Here is a 23,861-nt window from a genome sequence, read left to right on the forward strand (position 1 = left end):
TCTTACATAACACTTACCAATGCATACTGAAATACCACACTGTAAGCTATCTTAACAAAGGCAATATCTAAGTATCTCTTGGTCCTACCGTGCCCAACACATATCAAATACTCAGTGAATACTCAATTACTGAATGAATAATGCTCTCAGTATTTTGGACTTGCACTGCTTTAATAGACTAAGAAGTCTTTCTCTGCTGCTGCCCAGCCTCCCCCTGCCCTCCACACACACGCACACAGGGTTTCTCTGTGTAACAGCTCTGGCTGGCTGTCCTGGAACTCACTCTGTAGACCAGACTGGCCTCAACCTCAGAGAACTGCCTGCCTCTGCCTCCCAAGTGCTAGGATTAAAGGCATGCATCACCACTGCACAGCAAGAAGCCTGTTTCTTAAGAGGGAAACAGAATCTTTATTGGTTTGTATCTGCCATATAAATTGTTTTTAGTTTTATGAAAAATACAAATTTAATAAGAAAATTAAAACTCAGAATATCTAAACTAAATGTAGAGATTAAAATAAAATTTCTCACCTCAAAATCCATATTCTCTACTACATTTACAAAATCTTATTTAGATGTAACCGACAATACATTTTACAATTTTAAAATATGCACATGTGTATAAAATGCATATGATGTATGTATAGTGTATATAATTCAAAAATGTGGCTCTTTCAATGACATTTTGCCATTTACTTATCTCAAAGACAGCAAAGAAAATATCTTCCCTTATTTGCTATAGCAGTTTCATCCATCCCCAAAACATGATTATAAAGAATACAGAAGAACATTTATAACAAATTAAATTATTACTGCACTAGAATTTAAAAAACAGCCAGCCCAGGGTCATGTGCTTCTAAATAGATTAAATTTCCAGAGGAACCAATAGAGAGAGAATCCTGAAACACAATCTTAGGGAAGAGATGAATATCCAAGGACAAAATCCTGAAGATGGCTTCCTCATAACACTGTAGTAGAAAGGCCCAAGAGAGTAACCTGTCTCACACAAGATGGAAGGTAAGGGCCAGAACCTAAGTTCTCCTCTAGCTTCTACACCCACGACATGCATCTGGGTGGATGTACACACATAGACACACAGAGAGACACACAAAGCAAGCAGGACAACAGAACTAAGAAAACAAAGACTAGCAAAAATGATTTTAAAAAAGTATGATAACGCCCCACAATCAAACTATTTGAACTACAGGGAGAGCTTAGAGTAAACTAGTCTGTAAGAAACAAATGTGGTGATGGACTAAAAGAAAAGGTTTACTTAAGCCTAAAGAAAAAAAGCAGAGAAAACTCTCAAAACAACAATTCTAAGTATCAAACTGAGTACAGAACACTTTGGAAATCACAGAAGGAAGTAACAAAAAGTGCCTGCAAAGAATTGCTTAATGTTTTAAACGAGTGTCAAGCGTGGTGGTGTACATCTTTAGTCCCAGGGCCCAGGAGACAAAGGCAGAGTTTGAGGCCAGCCTCCATCTACAGAGTTCCAGGATACCCAGGGCTACACAGGGAAGAAAAAAATAAAAACTTAAACAAGTGTTTAAATGCTAAGAGACCTGAAACTATCTGCAATGGAAGAGAAAGTTGTTTTGCTTCTAAAGCCTTCATGCCTGGATCAAGTAGACAATCATTTTCTCTGAGGGATTATCAGCCTGCTAGGAGTTTCTATCAGTATGTGGCTACTCAACCAAACGCCACGGAAGACAGAGAGCCAGCTGCTCTGTAAATATACAGAGAGCTTACCTACCAAAATGCAAATCAGTTCCTACTGCCCCACCCAAACTGGTCTAACAGGCTGCGTGCTAACATTGCCAAACCCAAGAATCCGTACTGAAAACTCTGCTAGACAACTATGGCAGTAGAGGAGTATACAAATGACAATGCATTCAGTGTAGAAACAAACTGAACAAAAAAGGTCTTAGAAACTGTTCTCACTCAACTCTGAACAAGAGTGGATTGTTAGACAATCCTAAGAGCTACCCAGAGTTTACCTCTCATCACCTGAACTGAGCAAACAGTTTTTATATGCTTCTTGAAGTCTCTGGTTAAGGACTTTCATGGATGTCAAGAACTTAACAACACAAGACCAGAGACAAGACTCAAATAACTCTTGGGTGTCTCTGAAAAGTACCTAGAAGTAAAATGAAGTAGTGAGGTAAAGACAGGTAAACCAGGGACAATGAGATGACTCAGTAGGGTAAAGGTGTTTGTCACCAAGCCTGATGTCCTGAGTTCAATACCTGGAATGCATATGGTAAAATGAGAAAAATCAACCCCAAAAGTTGTTGCTTACCTCCACACACATAAATAAATAAATAAACAAACAAATAAATACTTTTTTTAGGGAGACAGGGAAACCAAGAAGTCTCTATTAGAGTGCCCTGGCAAGAGCGGCTATAGGAGAACACTGGGCAAAACCCAAGTTTATATACATAAATGAAAAGTGAAGAGAGGCAGAAATGAAAGCAAACTACTCTTTTTTGGAAAACAAATGCAGAAATGGCTACATCAGGATTCTTAGAGACACATATAGATATTACAAAAAAGGAAAGGGGGGCTGGAGAGATGACTCAGAGGTTAAGAGCACTGACTGCTCTTCCAGGGGTGCTGAGTTCAATTCCCTGCAACCACATGGTGGCTCACAACCATCTACAATTCAATCTGGTGTCCTCTTCTGGCATGTAGGCAGAACACTGTATATGTAATAAATAAATAAATCTTAAAAAACAAAACAAAAAAGGAACAAAAAAGGGGCCATAGGCAAAGTTCCAGATGAAGAAATTAGCTGATTTTTGAAAGATGAACACACCTTGACTGGTCTTTGAAAACCAGCCCAGCTCCAACGATCTACTCTTTCAGAACAAAAATGTACTTAACCTGCCAGGCCTTAGTGGCATGCACACCTTTAATCCCAGCACTGGGGAGGCAGAGACAGGTGAATCTCTGTGAGTTTGAGGCCAGCCTGGTCTACAGAGCAAGTTCTGGGACAGGCTCCAAAGCAATACAAAGAAACCCTGTCTCAAAAAAACAAAAAAGCCACCCCCCCAAAAAATTTACAAAAAAAATGCACTTAACCAACTCCTTTGGGGAGGGGGGAAGTAGCCTGACAACAGACACTCCATGTTCTACTTCTTCTCAGACACTGCCCAGACATGGTAAGAACATGAACAGCAGCAATACTCATTCAGAGTACAGTACTTCCTGGGCACTGGGCAGACCTCTGTATATATTAATTAGTTCAGTCATATCTCTGAATTCATACCATTAGTCCCATTCTACAAAAGGAAATAAAGATTAGAGAGAATCTGCACTTCACCCATCACACACTGCCTCCCATCATATTAGCTAGCCCCATCATTCCAAGGTTATTAAGCCTCTCCTGAATGAATGAATGAATGAATGGATGGATGGATGAATGAATGAATGAATGAATGAATGGGCAAACACAAAGCACTCTCCAGAAGCTTCAACTGTGGCACATTACTTGCAAATATCCCCATTAGCTCCAATGTCTGAAACTGGACTAGTCAAACCAACCTGTGTAAGTTATGCATGCCACGGGGCTAAAAAATGTTCGTGCCCAACATACTCCTAACCTCAGCCCTCCCAGGAGAGTGTGTGCCATTTCAACTAAATGCATCCAACTGACCTCTACCCAGTCAGCTTCAAGAGGCAGGCAGGGGGAAATTTCTGATTAATTCAAAACACACACTCAATCTATTTAACCTAAAACCTGATTGAAAGGAAGCTACAACTACTTTACCTACCCTTAAAAAAAAAACTGTTCAGAGTGTCCAGGCCTCTGTACATGAGATCTCAAAAAGATAAATAAATAAAATTTAAAAAGCAAACAAAGTTTTGTGGTGATTATATTGTTTATGACCTAATAAATCCTTCCTGGAGATCAGAATGCAAAGTTAGTCACAGCCATACAGGCCAGGCAATGGTAGCACACACCTTTAATCCCAGCAGCCACACTTGTTAGCCATAGAGCCAAGTGATGGTGGCACACACCTTTAATCACAGCACTAGAGAGGTACATAAGACAGGAGCAGGGTCTCAGACCTGGCAATTAGTCTCCAGACACATTGAGGATAAGATTGCCTCAGCCTTGGTAGAGGTAAGAGCTCTCTGATAGCTTGGCTGCTTTGCTTTTCTGATCTTCAGCTTGAACCCCAATATCTGTCGCTTGACTTTTATTATTCATGCTACAAAGTTTTTGAAAAGTGTAAAAACAGAAGCAGAAAAGGAAGCTTTTTGGGGGGGGGGGTTACGAGACAGGGTTTCTCTGTATTGTTTGAGGCTGTCGGTCCAGCCCAGCCTCGAACTCACAGAGATCCGCCTGCCTCTGCCTCCCGAGTGCTGGGATTAAAGGCGTACGCCACCACCGCCCGGCTAAGGAAAAGCTTTTTACTAGCCACACTTACCCTAGTGTTCAAATTTTTTAAAAAAAGTTTGTATTAACTCAGTAAAAATAATATTGAGCAAATATTTACCATGCAAGAAAAGAATAACTATTAAATATATTCACTTCAATGAAAGCTTAAATTCTAGACTCTACTGCCTTCATGAATGTATTATTCATACAATATGAATGATCTCTCGAGATGTGGCAATACATGTCTTTAATCCCAACACCCAGAAAGTAGAGTCCAGTTAATCTCTATCTACGTTAGCTTAGTCTGTTTACAGAATGAGTTCCCAAACCTTAGGACTACATAGTAAAACCCTGTTTAAAAGAAGAAGAAAAGTAAAAAGAAAAGAAAGCATAAACGAGAGAAAAGAAAGCATGAACAAGAGAAAAGAAAGCATGAACGAGAGAAAAGATTTTACAATTTCAAGCCGGGCGGTGGTGGCGCACACCTTTAATCCCAGCACTTGGGAGGCAGAGGCAGGCGGATCTCTGTGAGTTCGAGGCTGGGCTGGACCAGCAGCCTCGAAAACAATACAGAGAAACCCTGTCTCGTAAAACCCAAAAAATTTTTTACAATTTCAATTAATTTGAAGCATTGCAAATGACACTAAGGTTCTACTCCTACAATCTGAGATTTCAATATGCTTAATATGGCCAAGAAACACTATCTCTAAAATGCCAAATTAATCTTAAGAGCACAGTCAATTAGACACCCCCCCCAAGAAAAAAGGCTGCAGGATTTTATATTCTCAATGTAAAAAGCCCTCATATTAAGCAGGGTTACTTAGGAGGCTGACACAAGATTGCCTGAGCCCAACAGCTTAGGGTTGGCCTAGGTATCATAGCAAGACCATATCTCAAAAATATCTGAAGGCATGTGAGGTAGCACAGCTATATGGAAGGCTAAGATAGAAGCACCACAAGTTCAAGGCCTGCCTGGGCAACTTAGTGAGTTTCAGTCTCAGAGTACAGAAAGGACTAGAGATATACAACTCAGTAATAGAGCAATCACATAGCATGCACAAGAACCCTAGTGTAATCCTCAATGCCACAAGCCAAGGATGGGAGCTCATATTATGTGTTTCTACAAAAGAAAAATATATTTATTAAATTTGTCTCCTCAAAAACATAACTTAAAACTCTATTTTATTTTTCATATGACTATGTGTGTTTGGGCCTAGAGATGCAGCTCAATTAGCAGAATACTGCCTAACATATCCAAAGCCCTACACCATACAAATCAGGTATAGTGGTACAAGTCTGCAATTCCAGCACTGGGGAGGTAGAATCTAAATTATATGTATATGTTACACAGGGCAAGTAGAATTTTAAATAAACTATAGGAATGGTTACGATTTAACCAGCATAGATGAAACTAAAGAAAGAATGACCCAGAAAGAAAGTTCTTCTGAGAACAACAACAAAAAGCAAAGATGGGAAAGGTAAATGAGATATGAGAGGGTGAAAAAGAGTATCCCAAGGCTTGAGGGAAGGACTGTGCTAGTTTTTAGAGTGTCATTACTGACAAGCTAAGGACCCTGGATCCAATCCTGTCTACAAAGAGGGGAGATTAACAGTTCCCAAGCTGGGAGAAGACAATCAGTGTGATGCTCTGGGGAAAATTATCTGTCAGTAATGTCCAAAATGAGCTTCAGGAGGAAGGAAAAACCATGTCTCTTAATTACAGGAACAATCCGTCTGATGTCAAATGACTGAATTATGGTAGAAGAATAAGTAAGACTGGCAAGGAAGGGATGGGTCAAGAGAAAGGACAAAGGATAAGCCTTGACAATTAATTAGAATGCACAGAATGGTGATTTAGCTATAAACCTAAGCTTCCTCCCTTGCTTAGAAATGTTAGAGTTACTCTTGGCTACCTACTGGGTAAAATACAGATGCCCCAGCCTGCCATTCAAGTAGAATCTTACCTCATGTGTGCCTTTCCTTCTCCCTCCACAACTTAACTCCACACTGTATATATTTATATGTATATATTTTCCATGCTTCTCTCTCCATTTGCGAATTAGAAGAGTTTGAATCTACAGAATCACTGTAGACCTACAAGCATTACTTGAACTAAGAACTGAATAAGAGAGATTCCCAAAGGAAAAATAAGCTGAAAGTTACCAGAAGAGAGAATGAACAGGCAGGCAAGAAACAAAAGCATTCTCTATGTAAGCACCTGACAATTTACAATGTAGGGAAGAAACAGGTAATTTGTTTGTTTTACGTAGGGCCAAATTAGGAAAGTAGTGAATGGGGCAGGTTTGATGATGCACACACATCTTGAGAAGCAGAGGCAAACTAATCTCTATGGGTTCAATGCCAGACTACTTTGGACGTTCCAGAACAGCCAACCATACATAGAGAGACCTTGTCTCAACAAATAAAAACAACCAAGACAGAAATAAAGAAAAGAGTAGAAAACAAGATCTGGGAGATTGTTCAGTGGTCAAAACCCAGGTATATATCAATCAGGCTTACTGGCTCTCCTGGAAGTCTAGCCTCAGAAGGTAAAACCAAAGGATCTCCAAAGCAAGCTTGCTTGTGAGACTAGACCCTGCCTCCACTGATAAAGTGGAAGAGTGAGGATGTTGGCGGTTGATACCAGCATGAACCTTTAGTCTCAACATGCAGGAGTACCCAAACATAGGTGAGCCCATATATATGCAAACATACATACACACACACATGCACACCAAACACCATGAAAATGGAAAAGGGTGGGGGAGAGAGAACAGACAGAAGTTAACCCTTTCACTGTACAATCTTTTCTACAAACTAAACTAGTCACACACATATATATTTAGATTATTCAATTCTTTAAAGGCTTTTTATTATATACAGAATACATAAAAACTGGGTAACATATTCTTCTGAAGTAATTTTAAATCAATCACTCTAACAGAACAAGACTCAAATCTTGAATCCTCCATAGCTCAATATAAATAACACTATCCCAAAACAACTTACTGAATATCAAAGTGAAATACTTCCAAGTACAGAAAAGAAGAAGCATGGGTCCACAAGGTTCCTGATTGCAGATAAATAAATTTACTATTAAATTCAGTAATTTCCCTATTAAAGCATATTTCTAGGCCTTAAACTGTTTTTAAAAATGAAAACATGAGCCGGGCGTTGGTGGCACACGCCTTTAATCCCAGCACTCGGGAGGCAGAGGCAGGCGGATCTCTGTGAGTTCGAGGCCAGGCTGGACCGACAGCCTCCAAAACAGAGAAACTCTGTCTCATAAAACCAAAAAAAAAAAAAAGAAAGAAAGAAAGAAAGGAAGAAAACGTGAGCCAGGTGACACTGGTCATAGTGGTGGAGGCTGCAGGAGCAGCACATGCCTCTAATCACAGCACCCAAGAGGCAAAGGCAGGCAGATCTCTTTGAGTTTGACGCCAGCGGTCTACTACAAAGCAAGTTCCAGGACAGCCAAGGCTACACAGAGAAATCCTGTTTCAAAAAAACCAAAAACAAGAGAAAATTTAACCATTACAGTTAGTGCTATACACAAAATTACATATACACTTGAAAATGCATGGATTTCATAGACACAATGGGAAAACTTCTCTGGGAATCTCACATTTCTGCATGTTTTACAAACAGTAACAACAGCTTTTGTTACAAATTACCTTTCTCCTAACAGTGTGCAGTACATTTCTCAGTTTTTACATTTTCACTCAGGTATAATTTACAAATAAAATTATGTGTAATTAAAATGAACAAATTATTATTTTGATTTCAGCATACATTGTGAAACAAACACTGTAATCAAAGAAAAAAAAACAAAACCAAAAACTACAGCTTCTGTCTCAAGTTCTGTATGGACTCAACCAAGGAATAGAAAGTACTCAAGGGAAAAATTAATTTGTATTGAACATGTAGATTTTTCCCTCTTATTATCAATCAGCTATTCAACTATTTAATTCATTTATATCAAGCAATCAACTATGTAACTATTTAACTCATTTGTATTAGGTACAATATATGTATGTATGGTTTATGACATATAGGAGGATATATGTAGGTTATATGTAAATATTACATAATTCAAAATTTTATATAAAGGGCTTTGTGCACCCATGGATCTTCACATATGTGAAGGTTCCTGCAACCAGTCTCCCACAGACAGTCAAAGACAACTATTTATCTGAATGGAATCAAATTCAGATTTCTGGGTTGTTTGCCTGAACAGTTGTGAGGATTTTTGTTTGTTTGTTTTTAGATAAGGTCTCATCCTAAACTGGTTTCAAACTCACCACATACCTGAGTATGACTCTGATCTCCTGATGCTCCTGTATCTACCTCACAAGTACTGGGATTACAAGCAGATGCCATCATGCCCAGCTCTCAAACTCAGGCTTCACTATATAATAAAAAGCATGAATTACCTTTATACAATTGGTCCAAATCACATAAATCCCTGTTCCCAAAGTTTCAGCCCAAGAGAAACAAAAATAACACTTAAACATAATAGTTATTCAAAGAACAGGTCATGGAAAATCTTTCATCTCCAAAATTAAAGCTTATGTGTTTGTAGTATATATCCAATTTATATTAATAAGGCTCTGGTGATAAAATCTATTCAATAACAGTGAGACTGCAAGATCCTGAAAATAAACACATTACTAAGACAAAAAGTTTTCAATTCAGAAAAAAAAAATCAACCCAATAGGTAAAGCAACCCCAAAGTGTTCCTGACACTCACTTTTAGCATATCCAAAAACAGTATATACATATAAGAGAGGGAGGCCTAACTTCTTTTTCCCAGGCAGGCAAGTAGGCTCAGCAAGTAAAGGCACCTTATAGCCAAGGCTGACAACCTGAGTCTGATCCTGAGACCCAAGTGGGGAAGAAGAACCAATGTTCCAAAGTTGTCCTGACTTCCACTCATATACGCAAAGAAATGTAAAATAGTATTTTTTTTTCTAAGTTTAGCTCGGTGGCACAGTGCTTGCCTAGTAGACAAACCTGGATCCAATACTGCAACAAAATAAAATAAAAATTCACTTTTTCTTTCTTTGGATAAGGTCCAAAGGATGTAGTCCTGGGTGGAGTTCACTGTGTAGATTAGGCTGGCCTTAAACTCTGAGATCCTCCTGCCTCTACCTCCTGGAATTAATGGCATGAACGAGCACATCAGCCTAAAAGTTCAGTTTTTAAAAATATTGTTTCTCTTGGGGGAGGGCCAAGGCCCTGCCCTGAACAATATGACAGACTCTGGAGATCCCCCATGGAGGGCCTCACCCTCCCTGGGGAACGGAGTGGGGATTGCGTGGGGGGTTGGGGGGCCTGGTGGGGGTTGTGGGGGAGGAGGGGAGGGAGAGGGAGCTAGGATTGACATGTGAAGCAAGCTTGTTTCTAACTTAAATAAATAAAAATTGGAAAAAATATTGTTTCTTTCTGTGATCTATAAAACTGTCAAACACTAAATAATTTATACTGTTCATTGCTGAATATTTGCATAAATATTTGCATAACACATTTTCACAAGTTTAGGTCTTAGTCATTTGTAAACAATTCTACTGTAGACCAAGAAAAAAACACCCAAGACTGCATAGAGATCTAACGTCCTGCCCTGCACAGTCTGCTCTCTAGCATATTATCCCAGGACTTTGCTCTGCCTCTCTCTGCTTCTCCCTTTGCATGTGGGATTACAGCCACCCTTCCACTCTTCTTTCAGTATTAGGAGTCCTCATTGAACATACCCTTTCAGCATCAGGGGACAGAAATCATTTTTTCTGGGACCTGATGGTTCCAAAATGCCCTTATTCAGCCATCCCATTTGACTGTGGGCAACACTGGGTTTTGAGCTACAAACCATCTCCCTTCAGAACTCTGAAGGCACCCTCCTCCCATCTTCCTGTGTACTGCTCTAGTTCTAACTCTTATGGGAAAGTGCGCTGATGGAAAGGCCCTTCCTCCCCAACTTGGCAACTGATGGCCTTCTTTACACAGTGTCTGGCAAGGTAACATGGCCATTCGTTGGGAGACTCCAAATTTCACAAGTGTTTTTTCTCTGGGGCTATCCAATTTTGACAAAAAACCCTTGTTCATAAAGTATAAAAAATGTAATTAGCTGCTACTGTTCTGGAAGCTGAACATGAAATGGAGATTTACCATTTAAGCTGTGTAGGCAGAACTACGTCACTAGCCAAGCCCACTTTTGGGCATGGCTAGGGGCGTTACGGGGGAAGGCATAAAAGACAGCGCACAGGAAGTCTCGCTCTCTTTTCCTGGAGTTCGGCTTCCGGTCCAGTCGCTAGCTGAGATCTGCTGGGCTTCTCGGGGTTTGGTATCTTGTGAGTAATTTTCTATATAAAATACTTAGCCTTATTTTCCGTAATTGTGTGTCGCGTATCGTTACAGCGTCCGTAAAGCCAACAGTTGGGGCCTTCATTTGCAGACAAACATTTCTCTTGTCCCACAGTACAATCAATATATTCCTGAGTCTGGAGCCAGCTGGGTTAACTTTCCCCACAAAACAAGACTTACTCTTTGTTCAGGGTGGGAGAATTAATCACCTGTGTGACCTAAGGGATATAAAAAACACTTCCAAGACTTCCTCTCACCAGCACTCTCAGAGATGGGCTGCTGCCTCTGGCCTCCTATCTCAATCTAGAGACCCATGACATGAACTGGCTGGATTCTACACCAACCTACTATTTTCCTTTGCACCATCTACAATCTGAATAAAGCATAGATTTTAGATTTTAATTAATACTGTGTCAATATTAATTCATCAATTTTAACAAATACATAGTACTGTAGTAAAATAGTTGACAAATAGGGAAAAGTGAATTTATGAAATAAAGAAACTTCTACTAGCGTCATAATTTTTCTGTTAGTTTAAAACTATTCACAATCCAAACTTCATTTTTAAATAGCTATATACTTAACTGAGTTTCTTGCCCAAATGTATGTACATGCAGTGCTACAGAGGTCAGAAGAAGGCATCAAATCCCTGGGACTCAAGTTATAGACACTGTGGGCTGCCATGTGGGTCCTAGGAATTGAATCTAGGTGCTCTAGGAGAGCAGCCAGTGCTCTTAACCAACCACTGAGCCATCTCTCTAGCCTACACAGTTCACTTTTAAGATAACAAAAGAAATAGCAGAAATAATTCAAACTTACTTTTTGTCTTCTAATTTGTGAAGCTAAAATTTTTTTTGTGGCATGGCTTGAAGACAAATCCTGCACACTCTAGGGGAGCACTAACATTCTTTGATTCCTTTGTTATTTTTATTGTACGTTTTTGCATGCATGCATGTGCCTGGTGCCCATAGATGCCTAGAAGCATTACAGTCGGTTGTAATTATACAAGTGCTGGGAAAAAAAGCCCAGGTCCTCTGGAAAAGCAACCAGTACTCTTATTCCCTGAGCCACCTCTCCAGTCCCATTCTTGATTCTTTTTGTTTTTGTGGTTTTTGTTGTTGTTGTTGTTTGGTTTTTTTTTGTTTTTGTTTTTGGTTTTTTTTTTTTTTTTTTTTGGTTTTACGAGACAGGGTTTCTCCGTATTGTTTTGGAGACTGTCGGTCCAGCCTGGCCTCGAACTCACAGAGATCCGCCTGCCTCTGCCTCCCGAGTGCTGGGATTAAAGGCGTGCGCCACCACCGCCTGGCTGTTGTTTGGTTTTTTTTTTTTTTTTTTAATGTTGTTGTCATTGTCTGAGATATGGTTTCTCTCTTTAACCCTGGCTGTCCTGGGACTTGATCTGTAGACCAGACTGGCCTCGAACTCAGAGATCCACTTGCCTCTGCCTCCTGAGTGCTGGGATCAAAGCCATGTGTTGCCACCACCCAACTCCATTCTCTGATTCTTAACCCTCAAGTATGTATATGATTTTTTCAGTATAAAAAATTAACAGAGAACTAAAGAAATGCACATTACATAAGTTGTTCCACTCAGATAGTAAGTTTCCTCTTTGTTGCCAATCTGTTTCTTTTTCCATTGTGTATCTTTTTAATCCTTTACCAAGTAAACTTGGACTTTTATAGTCAATAACAAATTGTCATAATTCTTGAGACTGCTGACATTAGGTGATGTAGTAAAACGCCTGGACACTTCAGAGGTAGAACAATAAAAGCTAGAAAATGAGCCTGACATGTTGACCCACACCTTAATCTCAGCACTCTGGAGACAGAGGCAGTTGGATCTGAGCTCGAGGCTAGTTCAGTCTACAGAGAAAGCTCCAGGATAGCATAGGCTATACAGAGAAACCCCATCACAAAATGGAATAAAAAAACCAACTGGAAAATGATATGCTAGATTAGTATGCAAAAAACATGTAGAGGAGCTGAGATGACTCAGTGGTTAAAAGCACTTGTTGCAGAGCACACAGGTTCAATTCCCAGCACATACATGGTGACTCCTATCTGCAACTCCAGGAGATCCAATATTCTCCTCTAACTTCCATGAGTATACACAATGATGGAAAAATACTCACACACATAAAAATAAGATAAATTAAATACAGTGCCACCTAAGACCCCAGAAATAGTAGCAGCTCCTGCCACCACCACCACATACAAAAAGTTGCTTTTTTAATAATTTGTTTTTATTTACTGTTCAATGGTATTTTACCTGCAGGTTTCACTGTGTGAGGGTGTCAAATACGCTGGCACTGAAGTTACACACAGGTGTGAGCTGCCATGTGGGTGCTGGGAATTGAACCAAGATCCTCTAGAAGAGCAGTCAGTGCTCTTAAGCCATCATCCCTCTAGCCAACAACTATTAAAATGACTGCAAATTCACATTTCTTCTACCCAGAGACAGGGAAGTCTACGTTCCTTTCTCCATGAATTTAGAAAGGCTTGTAACTCATTTGCTTATGACCAATAGATTATCAAAAGGTCTTTTCAGGCTGGGTCAGAAGAGAAAATGCAACTTTCCCTGGATAATACCTTGCAGGTGCCTCCAAGCCTCCTTGTTAGCAGTGGAACTGCCCTGAAGCTACCTGGCAGTATGACCTGTCTGAGAAGAAAGACCATATGGAAGCTTGGACATAATCTGCAGAGGATGAAATGCCTGGCCAGTCCTCAGCTTTTCCAGTTCCAGCTGCCATCTGTATAAACACATGACAAACACTAAGCCAAAATTTCCCAATGGACCCTCTTCCCAAGTTCCTGACCCACAAAAGTCATGAGATAATAAAAGTATTGGGGAGAAGGGGCAGGTTTGAGAGTTACTTTTTATAAAGAAATACTAAAAACCTTTTATACAGCAAATATAAGTTTTGCTTCATATCATATAAATCACTCAAGGTTCTTGTTTTCTGTTTTCTTTCTTTTGTTCCAAATAATTGAAGGAAGAAGAATTTGTTTGGCTAGCAATAGGGTGATTTTTCCACATAGAAATTAGTTGTTATACACTGTTTGAAAAATCTGTTAGGGACTAGAGAAATGGCTCAAAGGTTGTGTGCACCGCTCTTGCAGAGAACCTGATATCAGGACCCAATACCTATGTCAAGCAGCTTACAACAACCTGTAGCTCCAGAAGGTTGCAATGCCTCTGGCGTTAACAGGCACCTACCCTGACATGCATATACCACACAGAGACAGGTAATTTTAAATGGTTATTTTTTTTCAGTCCGCTGTTGTTGTGTGTGTGTCCCCTTAAATGATTTTTTCAATGAAAAAAGCTACATACTGGAGAAGAGGATAAATTGGAACAAAGTATAATGACTCACTTGTGAAAATGCCATAATGAAACCAATTACTTTATATGCTACCTTAAAACTAATTTACAAAAAAAAAGATAGCAAAGCAAACTTATTTTTAGAAGACACAGAATCTATTTGAAACAATTTGTCCAACAAGCAGGTACTGGTTACAAAGGTAGGATTCTGTATGAAATCAGGACAAATTTCATTATTTCAAGCTGAACTAGCAGATGCACTGATCTGTGCTATCCTCATCTCATTTTACCTCTTTGTTTTGCTTTTCAAGTCAGGGTTCATCTGTGTAACAGCTCAGGCTGTTCTGGAACTCTGTAGACCAGGCTGGCCTGGAACTCACAGAAATCTGCCTGCCTCTGCCTCCTAAGTGCTGGAATTAAAAAGGTTTGTGCCACCACCATCCAGCTCATTTTATCTTTTAATTAAAGCATAATTGTTTAAAAGTTGTAAAGTCTTTCAAAACAAATCCTATGTTAAAAAAGAAAGAGACAGAGAGAAAGAGATGCAAAATACATTTTGGTGCACCAACACAGCTGGCCTACAGCCTCTATAGACTGTTTCTTTACACCATGATTCTCCTAAAGAGGAGAAGGGGATGAAGGTCTCACCCTGGCCACTGCACAGCTAGCTAACCCAGAGCCTTGTATTATAATCCTTCTAAGCATGGTTATTTATTATACCCTTAATGTAATCCTTGGGGCTTTTAAAAATCAAAACAAGCCTGTCATTTATTATAGGAGCATCGACTACCAAGCAGAGCAAATTATTAAATTTACTCTCTTTGGAACAAATATATGATTACATTACCCCTGAAAATAACAGACTTAAAGAGTTTCTGTGTTACAGCCCTGGCTGTCCTGGAACTCATTCTGTACATCAAGCTGGCCTCAAACTAAGAGATTTGCCTGTCTCTGCCTCCAGAGTACTGGGATTAAAGACGTGTGCTGCCACCACCCAGAGTTGTTGTTCTTATTTGTTTGATTGTTACCTTGTATGTGAGGCTAAATGGTCCACAAGTTTCCAAGAGATTCTCCTGTCTCTACCTTCTATTTCCTATAGGAGTGCTGGGATTACAGATATGTCAACTTTTTACAGGTACTCCAAGGAACTGTGCTGCTTGTGCTTTTACCCAGTCCTTTTCCTATTCCCTGTCCCCATCTTTTGGTCTCACTTGTTGCCTAGGCTGGTTCTGAGTACAAGATCCTACAGCCTTAGCCCCCCAAGTACCTGGGATTACAAGTGTGCATTCATATACTGGCTCATACTTTCTTAAAATATCCTATTTTTATGTGTATGAGAGCTTTTTGCCTGCAAGTCTGTATTGCACCACGTGCGTGTCTGGTACTCTTGCGGTCAGAAGAGGGTGTTAGATTCCTTGGAACTGGAGGTACAGATGGTTCTCCCATGCGGGTGCTGGGAACTAAACCCAAGTCCTCTGGAAAAGTAGCCAGTGCTACAGTCAGGGCTGTTACATAGAGAAACCCTGTCTTGAAAAACCAAAAGAAACAAAAAAAGGAAAGGAAAAAAGAAAGTTATCAATCTTATCCTATAATGTCACACAAAAATACAAGTAGAATTACCTAATGTTAGCAGTCCTAATTTAATTAAGTTTTGTCTCTGTTCTACAACATGCAGTATTTAAATTTATATTCATAAACTAATTTATGTGTAGAGTTTTGCTGAAAGCTGGAGTTGCCTTTCTCAGTGTCTAACCCTTCAATCCCATTTATTCCAAGGACACTCATTTTGACTTTGGTTTACAGGCCTTCAGCTTGACAGCTACCTACCTGTGCAGAAAGAGCTCCATCTACAGGCATAAGAAACCCTAACTACCAATACAGAGAAACCCTGTCTCGTAAAAACCAAAAAGAAAAAAGAAAAAAAGAAACCCTAACTACTATTAATCTGCTAAATGAACACAGCAATAAAATATAAAATAGCTCCTAGTGACACATGGCTATATCACACATCAGTGTATCCCTGGACCCTACTCAGAGGAGCAGCTTCTTGCAGTAGATGGTAATTAGCAGAGACCCGCAACTGGACAAGGTGCAGAGCGTACGAGACTATGGAGCAGTGGGTCCTAAATGAGATGCCTATCAAACACCTGACCTCAAGGCTCAGGGATCATCTCTGTGGAAGAGGGGTGGAAAGGCTGTAAGACCAAAGGTGGTGATGACTCCAGGGAAACAGCTGATGCATTGAACTCAGTCTGTGGCAGCATGCACAGGTGTACAAAAAAAAAATCTAAGCACAGAGAAGAGAGAAGAAGAAAAGGACACACAGTCCCACCTCTAGCCAAAAAAGCTACTTGCAATTGATATCTGCTGGGAGTAAACACTAGGAATATCAACCAAAGCAGGCCTGGTGCTCAGGAATAGTTGGCAACACAAAAGACTCCATGTTTTTTCGTGTGCTTTAGCTTTGTTCTGCTTTAAGGGTTGTTGTTTGTTTTTTGAGAGAGAAAAAGAACATGAAGTTGGGTGGGTAGCGAAGTGGGAGATCTAGAAGGAATATGGGAAGACAAATGATTAAAGCATGGAAGAAATTTAAAGCCAATAAAGACAAGAAAAATATTTTTAAAAAATAATCTTAAAGGATCAACAAACTTGAATATGACAATACTGTTTTGTTTTTGTTTTAAACACAGTCTCTCCCTATAATCCAGGATGCCTAGAACTCACTATGTAGGCTGGCCTCAAACTCATGATCATCCTGTCTCAACCTCACAAACTCTGGGATACAGGTATGTATCACCACACTAAGCTCTGACACTATTTTTATGGAAACATCATAAGAAAATAACTTTTAAATTCATAATTATGGTCCTGGGATGTAGTTTAATTGGTAGGGTGCTTCCTTAGCATTCATGATGCCCTAGGTCCAATCCCCAGGGGACACTACAGAAAAATTAGGCATGATGACACACACCTAAAATTCTAGCACTCAGAAACCAGGAAGAACAGGAGTTCAAGACCATTCTCAACTACATAGAGAGTTCAAGGTCAATCTGGGTGATATGACTCAAAACAAAACAAACCAAAAAAAAAAAAAAGAATCAAAAGTTATCTATACAAAGATGCTTACAGAAATTATTTGTGGTAGTAAATTTTGGAAATAAATGTCCAAACAAAAGAAACCTGAAAATGGATGCTATCAACTATCAAATTCTCTTAACTGGTTCTCCTGAAACCAGTCTTTATAGCTTCAATTGCAGTCTATCTTTCATATTACTACTAGGCTATTTTTAATAGCAAATGTAATAAAGCTTCAAATATTTCAGTGGCTCCCATCACCTTAAAACAGTATCAAACTTTTTGGCAAACACAGCAAGGTCCTAATGGAGTAGTCCCTCCTAATGGAGTAGTCCCTGTCTCTTGCCAACTCATACCCAATGCAACACTCATAAATACCTATAGTACTGTACAGAACTACACATAGGTCTCCAGCATTCATTCAGCAAAATGTCCACAGCTCCCAGTTGATGCAGACACAGGAATCTTGTCCTCATGGAATTTACAGCACAGAAACAAGTCCCCATCGATGAGTTAGATCCTATACTAGACTACAGACAGGGTCTCTTAGAGTCATAGACGAAAGGCCAATTCAGGACAGTAATCTTTGACTGAAACTTAAGAAAACCCTAGGATTACAAAGTGTTAAAAATAACTCCAGGGCTGGCGAGATGGCTCAGAGGTTAAGAGCACTGACTGCTTGCTCTTCCAGAGGTCCTGAGTTCAATTCCCGGAAACCACATGGTGGTTCACAACCATCCGTAAAGATATCTGGTGCTCTCTTCTGATGTGTAGATGTACATGGAGGCAGGATGTTGTATTCATAATAAATAAATCTTTAAAAAAAAGAATAACTCCAAATGATTGTTTTTCCTAGCCGGGCGTTGGTGGCGCACGCCTTTAATCCCAGCACTCGGGAGGCAGAGGCAGGCGGATCTCTGTGAGTTCGAGGCCAGCCTGGTCTACAAAGTGAGTTCCAGGACAGCCTCCAAAACCACAGAGAAACCCTGTCTCGAAAAACCAAAAAAAAAAAAAAAAAAAAAAAAGATTGTTTTTCCACACAACACGTAAGTTTTTAACATAGTCTCTAGCCACGTAATGTGAGTTCTGAAGTGTACTTAACTTCCTACTTCATATTGCTGTTGTACAAACAAAAAGTGACATCATATGAAAATTTGACTGTGTCTATTACTTTTAATTTATCTATGTGTTTGTTCTTACACCCCCATGTATACAGTATGCCAGGTCATGAGTGTGAAATCCAGAGAAAAACTTTCTAGAGGCAATTAATTCCCACTTCTATCATGTGATTCTTAGTGACTGAACTCAGGTCATCAGGCTTGGTGGCTCTCCTTAACTTGGTAAGCTATCTTGTTAGCTACAATGTCCCATACTTAATGCATGTCAATTATACAAACATGGAATGGTGCTGGTTACAGTAAGGACTAGTGCCATATACCTGTAATCCAGAACCAAAGAGGTAAAAAAAGCAAGAGGTTCACTACAAGTTCGAGGCCAGTAGAGTCTTTCTCCAGAGAAAGACTTCTGTTCCACAAACAAAACAAAATACTGATTATGGAGCTGGAGAGATGGCTCAGCTATTAAGAGCACTTGTTGATCTTGCAAAGGGCCCAGATTGGTTTCAAGCACCAATATGGTTACTCACAATGATCTATAAGCCCAGTTCCAGGAAATCCAATGTTCTCTTCTGACCTCAGAGGGCACCATAAACACACATACATGCAGGCAAAACACCCACACACACAAAATAAATATTTTAAAATGCTGACTATAACAGTATATTTCAAAGGTTCAGCTTTTTTTCCTTTTTTTTTTTTTTTTGTTTTTTTTTTGTTTTTTTTCGAGACAGGGTTTCTCTGTATTGTTTTGGAGCCTGTCCTGAAATTCGCTCTGTAGACCAGGCTGGCTTCGAACTCACAGAGATCCGCTTGCCTCTGCCTCCCAAGTGCTGGGATTAAAGGTGTATACCACCAACGCTCAGCTAGAGGTTCAGCTTTAAAAAAATAAATAAATAAGGTCTCAATGTGTAGCCCCGGCTGACCTAAAACTCACTACACAAACGAGGCACACCTCAAACTCAAGAGACCTGCCAGTCTGTGCCTCCCAAGTGCTGTGATTAAAGGTATTCACCACCATGCCCACTGGTTTTTTAGCATTTTTAAGTACAGTAAACAAAAATGAGGGTCAGTGTGAAAAATACAAGAACAAAGTTAAACAACTTATCATAATTTATCCAAGAACAAACAGTTCTCTCTACAGACCATGTAGTTTTTGCCCTACATATTACAACAATACGGTAACTGACATTCAAAATTATAATGAATCATAAATAGAACTTTACATTTTGTTAAATATGATCTATTTTAAAAGAGTAAGACATTATGGCCACATGTACAGCTCAATGGTAGAGTGTTTGTTTGGCATGTAAAGGGCCCTAGGTTTAAGCCACAAAAAATAAATTAATAAAAATAAAACTTTTATGTGCCTTAAGTTTGACCCTCTGTTTACCTTGAAAATTGAATTATTCAGGAATGGTGGCACACATTTTGTGATCCCAGGACTTGGGAAATAGAGGCAGAAAGATCAGAATTTCAAGGTCATTCTCAACTACACAGTGAGCTGGAAAGCAGTAAACTACATTATCTGTCTAAAAAGAGAAATATGAGCCAAGTGTAGTAGAGCTGTTACACAGAGAAACCCTGTCTCAAATGACAAAAAATAAAGGAAAAAGAAAAAGAAAAATATGAAAGAAAACTGAGTTATATGCTAAATGTGCTGTTGAATGCTAAATAATAAGACGTTAGTATGATGTCTTAGTCAGGGTTACTAACTAACACCATGACCAAAAGCTAGAAAGAATTTATTTGACTTATATTTCCATACCACCATAGTCCACCATCAAAGGAAATCAGGACAGGAACTCAAACAAGGCCAAAACCTGGAGGCAGAAGCTGTTACAGAGGCCATGGAGAAGTGCTGCTTACTGACTTGCTTCTTATGGCTTGCTTATTTGCCTACTTTCTAAGAGAATCCAGGACCACCAACCAGCCCAGGGGTGGCACCACACACAATGGGCTGGGCCTGCCCACATCAATCACTAATTAAGAAAATGCCCTACAGGCTGGCCTATAGCCAGATCTTGTGGAAGCATTTTTTCAATTGTGGCTTCCTCCTCTCTGATAACTCCAGCTTGTGAGAAGTTGACATAAACTAGGCAGCACACATGTTATTATAAAAATAGATAAGTCAACATGAAAAAGGCAGAAGCCATGATTAAAACAGAAAACCGAACTATTGCCTGTCTGAAGAAAATTAGCGTGCAAGAGAGCACTTAAAAGAAAAGGAGCTATGACATTTTGGTTTCCTCCTCAAAAATTAATAAAATGAATTAGTTGCATTCAAATACCAATAGCCCTGAAGAAGGCATCATGGTGTACAGGCACATTCACGATTAGAACCCTAAAAAGTACAATGAAATTTGAAATTTTAAAGTCTTGAATTAAATAAAGTCGTGAATAAAACATGTGTGAAATAATATTAAGATACACATATATTGGCCGGGCGTTGGTGGCGCACACCTTTAATCCCAGCACTCGGGAGGCAGGGGCAGGCGGATCTCTGTGAGTTCGAGACCAGCCTGGACTACCAAGCGAGTTCCAGGACAGCCTCCAAAGCCACAGAGAAACCCTGTCTCGAAAAACCAAAAAAAAAAAAAAAAAAAAAAAAAAGATACACATATATTTAAAATGAGATTTTAAAATTAATTTTCCTTACATATAGGTCAACTTAACATCTCTACTGCCAAGGATTTTTAAAATTAATAAGAAACAGCATACAAAAACACTGCATTTACAAAAAGGTCTAAAATAAAAGTTCTGGATAAGTAATCTGCTATTACTCCATACCTAAGAATTTAAAATATTACAAACTACACTAAACTACTTTTTCCAGCCTTTGATTTTAAAAAAGAGTAAGGGTATAAAAATTTACCCCATTTTTTTTTACTATAACCAAATATACAGAATATTTTCAACCCAAACCATTTCTTTTTTCCTTTTCTTTCTTTTTCGAGACAGGGTTTCTCTGTGTAGCCCTGGCCATTCTGGAATTCACTTGATAGACCAGGCTGACCTCACATTCAAGAGATTCACCTGCCTCCCAGTGTTCGACACCACTGCAGGGCTGGCCAAACCATTTCTTAACGTTGCAGGGAAAGTCTGTATTAGATAATGTCACGATACAACGTACACAATATATAGTCAATCCATTCTCCACTCTACATACATATACACATTGAAATTGATAGTGTTCTGAGATAGACCATTTTAATGATCAAATGTTAATGTGTCATTAAAAACTAAAAGTAACTTGATAGAACATTCCATATGTTCACCAATGGCCTAAGGAATCTCAAATTTGAGATTAAATTAGTCCCACTTCTTAACATCAACAACATCACAGTTAACTAACGAATGGATTTTAGGAACAGTCTGTGGAAAATATCCATTTTGGCAGAGATTTCATGGGGAGTGGGGCTGAGAGACAGTCAGAGACTGGCTAGGAAAGAAGTGTTAACACCTTTCAGCAACAGGCAATTCTCCATTAAGGATATAATTAACTACAGTTTATAAAGTACCTTGGAATCAAAGGTACTCCATAAATGTAAATTTTAAATGGCTTTAACTTAGAGCAAAGAACAGTAACCTTAAAACATCTTACAGCCCAAGTGTATTACAAACCAAGTAAAAGTTCACTGTGTGAGTTTTTTCCTCTATTAGGGAACCCAGACCTAAATGAACTGTTAAACACTTAATCTAAAGGTATGCCAAACATTTCTTAAGGTTTTAACAAAGAATCAACTTTTTTTTTAAACAAAAAGAGGCCTAGGTTAAATATTTTATTTGGCTTCTGAAGATGTACTGAGAAGTTGGGCACCAGCTCCAGACCAATTCCTGGACGCACATCAAACACAGCCCTGTCATTTATCCAGTCAGTCAAAACAATCTTTTCCATCTAACCCTTTTATGTTTGTGTCCTAAAAAGCTGCTAATTGAATCCAGCTCTAGAGATCTATTTGTTAAAATCTATATTATTTAATTTGTAAATGATGAACAAAAATGAAAAATATAATAAGTCAATATTCCTTCCAAAACAGGAGATTCCACCATATGTAACCAAACAAGAGAACAATGCTTTTAAGATTTGTCAGACTTTGAGAAAACTTCACAGGCAAATTCCCAAGGGCTTTCAGAAACCGAGAGTAGTTCAACTGTTCAAACTGTTTTTACAATTAAGAGAGGACAGAGTATTTAAAATTCTTAGGAAAAGCTAAGTATACAAAATCACTCTATAAATTTAGTCTAATGTATCCTCTTGCTCAAAAACTAAGTGTGATCTTTTTCCTCTCATGTTTCCATAGAACAGTGGCTATCACATTAGCCTTACAAACTTCACTCATGAACTTTTATAAAATATCATATGCAGCAAAGAAATGATGGGTAAATATAAGCTCCACGGAATTACACTAGCCCTCAAAACACTGAGATGGCTAAAGGGTTTCTCTCAAACCTGATGACCTGAGTTTGATTGGCAGAACACACAACGTAGGAGAAAAGTCCCACAAATTGTCCTGTAACCTCCACACACGTTCCAAGGCCATGAGACCACACACACACACACACACACACACACACACACACACGCACACACAGTACATAAATGTAATAAAAACTTCAAAACTCATTTTATCCAAAGAAAATCAAAATCCCTTTTTCCTAAAATAAATAAGCCTATTTCTGATGGTTTTTGCACACACACACTCATAATTTCTTTCTATAATTCTGACACAGACCTGCCTAATAACAGCAATAGATAAACTAGAGCAAAAAGATCCTCAGACTCCCAACATATAAAGACAAAAAAGATGACAAGAAAAACATCCCCCAACTTTTCCATTAAGAAACAGTTAATAATGCCTTGTAATTTTCTCGAGGGATAAAAAGCACTTTTGGGTCAGTAATATGCATATATTTTAATTACTCTGGTTAGGGGTGATATGTGCCCATGAGTTAAGGTGCCTGTGGGAGGCCAGAAGCATCAGATTCCCTAGAGTTAGTTACAGGTGGTTTAGACTATACTTTTCAGGGATCACCAAGGACTGGAGTGGGGGTACTGGGAATAGAACTCAGGTCCTCTTTGAGAACAGTATACACTCTTAACCACTGGGCCATCTCTCCAGCCTCAAAAGAAAAGTATTTTTAAGCTGCAGGCAACAGACATTCAGCTAAATTCTCAAACACCAAATTCATTACAAGGTATCTAGAAAAGTATAGCTAATGGACTGGCATTTAACACACAAGCATTCAACTAAGAAAACTCGTCCACGAACATAATTACAATCTATTCTTCACTAGCACAAATACATACAAACTCCCTACAAAATGCTAACTTTCTCATCACCACACAACTGAATGTAAGTGTGGACAATTTACTTCCGATAACTAATGATGAGACCAGCATAGGGACAGTTGTTTCAATTACACTCTTTAAATACGACTCTTCCTTAAAATGTGGGAGATGTAACCACGGAGACTATCAGAAGTGACACCGTAAGCAAATTATGCCTGTAATATGTTAACAGCTCGATGCACCTGGGAACATCAACAGTCTGTCTTCTCTTTAACAAATCCCTCTGAGCACTCTATTCCTTTTAGAAAACGGCGAG

At 39.1% G+C, this 23,861-nt stretch overlaps 1 protein-coding gene across 1 annotated transcript in view; it reads right to left on the reverse strand.

Annotated features, from left to right (window-relative positions):
- Smurf2 (SMAD specific E3 ubiquitin protein ligase 2) overlaps positions 1-23,861 on the reverse strand; it is a 95,642-nt gene that overhangs the window by 70,874 nt on the left and 907 nt on the right. The window lies entirely within an intron of this gene.

This window comes from Mesocricetus auratus, unplaced genomic scaffold (genome assembly GCF_017639785.1).
Source record: "Mesocricetus auratus isolate SY011 unplaced genomic scaffold, BCM_Maur_2.0 Super-Scaffold_100007, whole genome shotgun sequence".
NCBI classification, from domain to species: domain Eukaryota; kingdom Metazoa; phylum Chordata; class Mammalia; order Rodentia; family Cricetidae; genus Mesocricetus; species Mesocricetus auratus.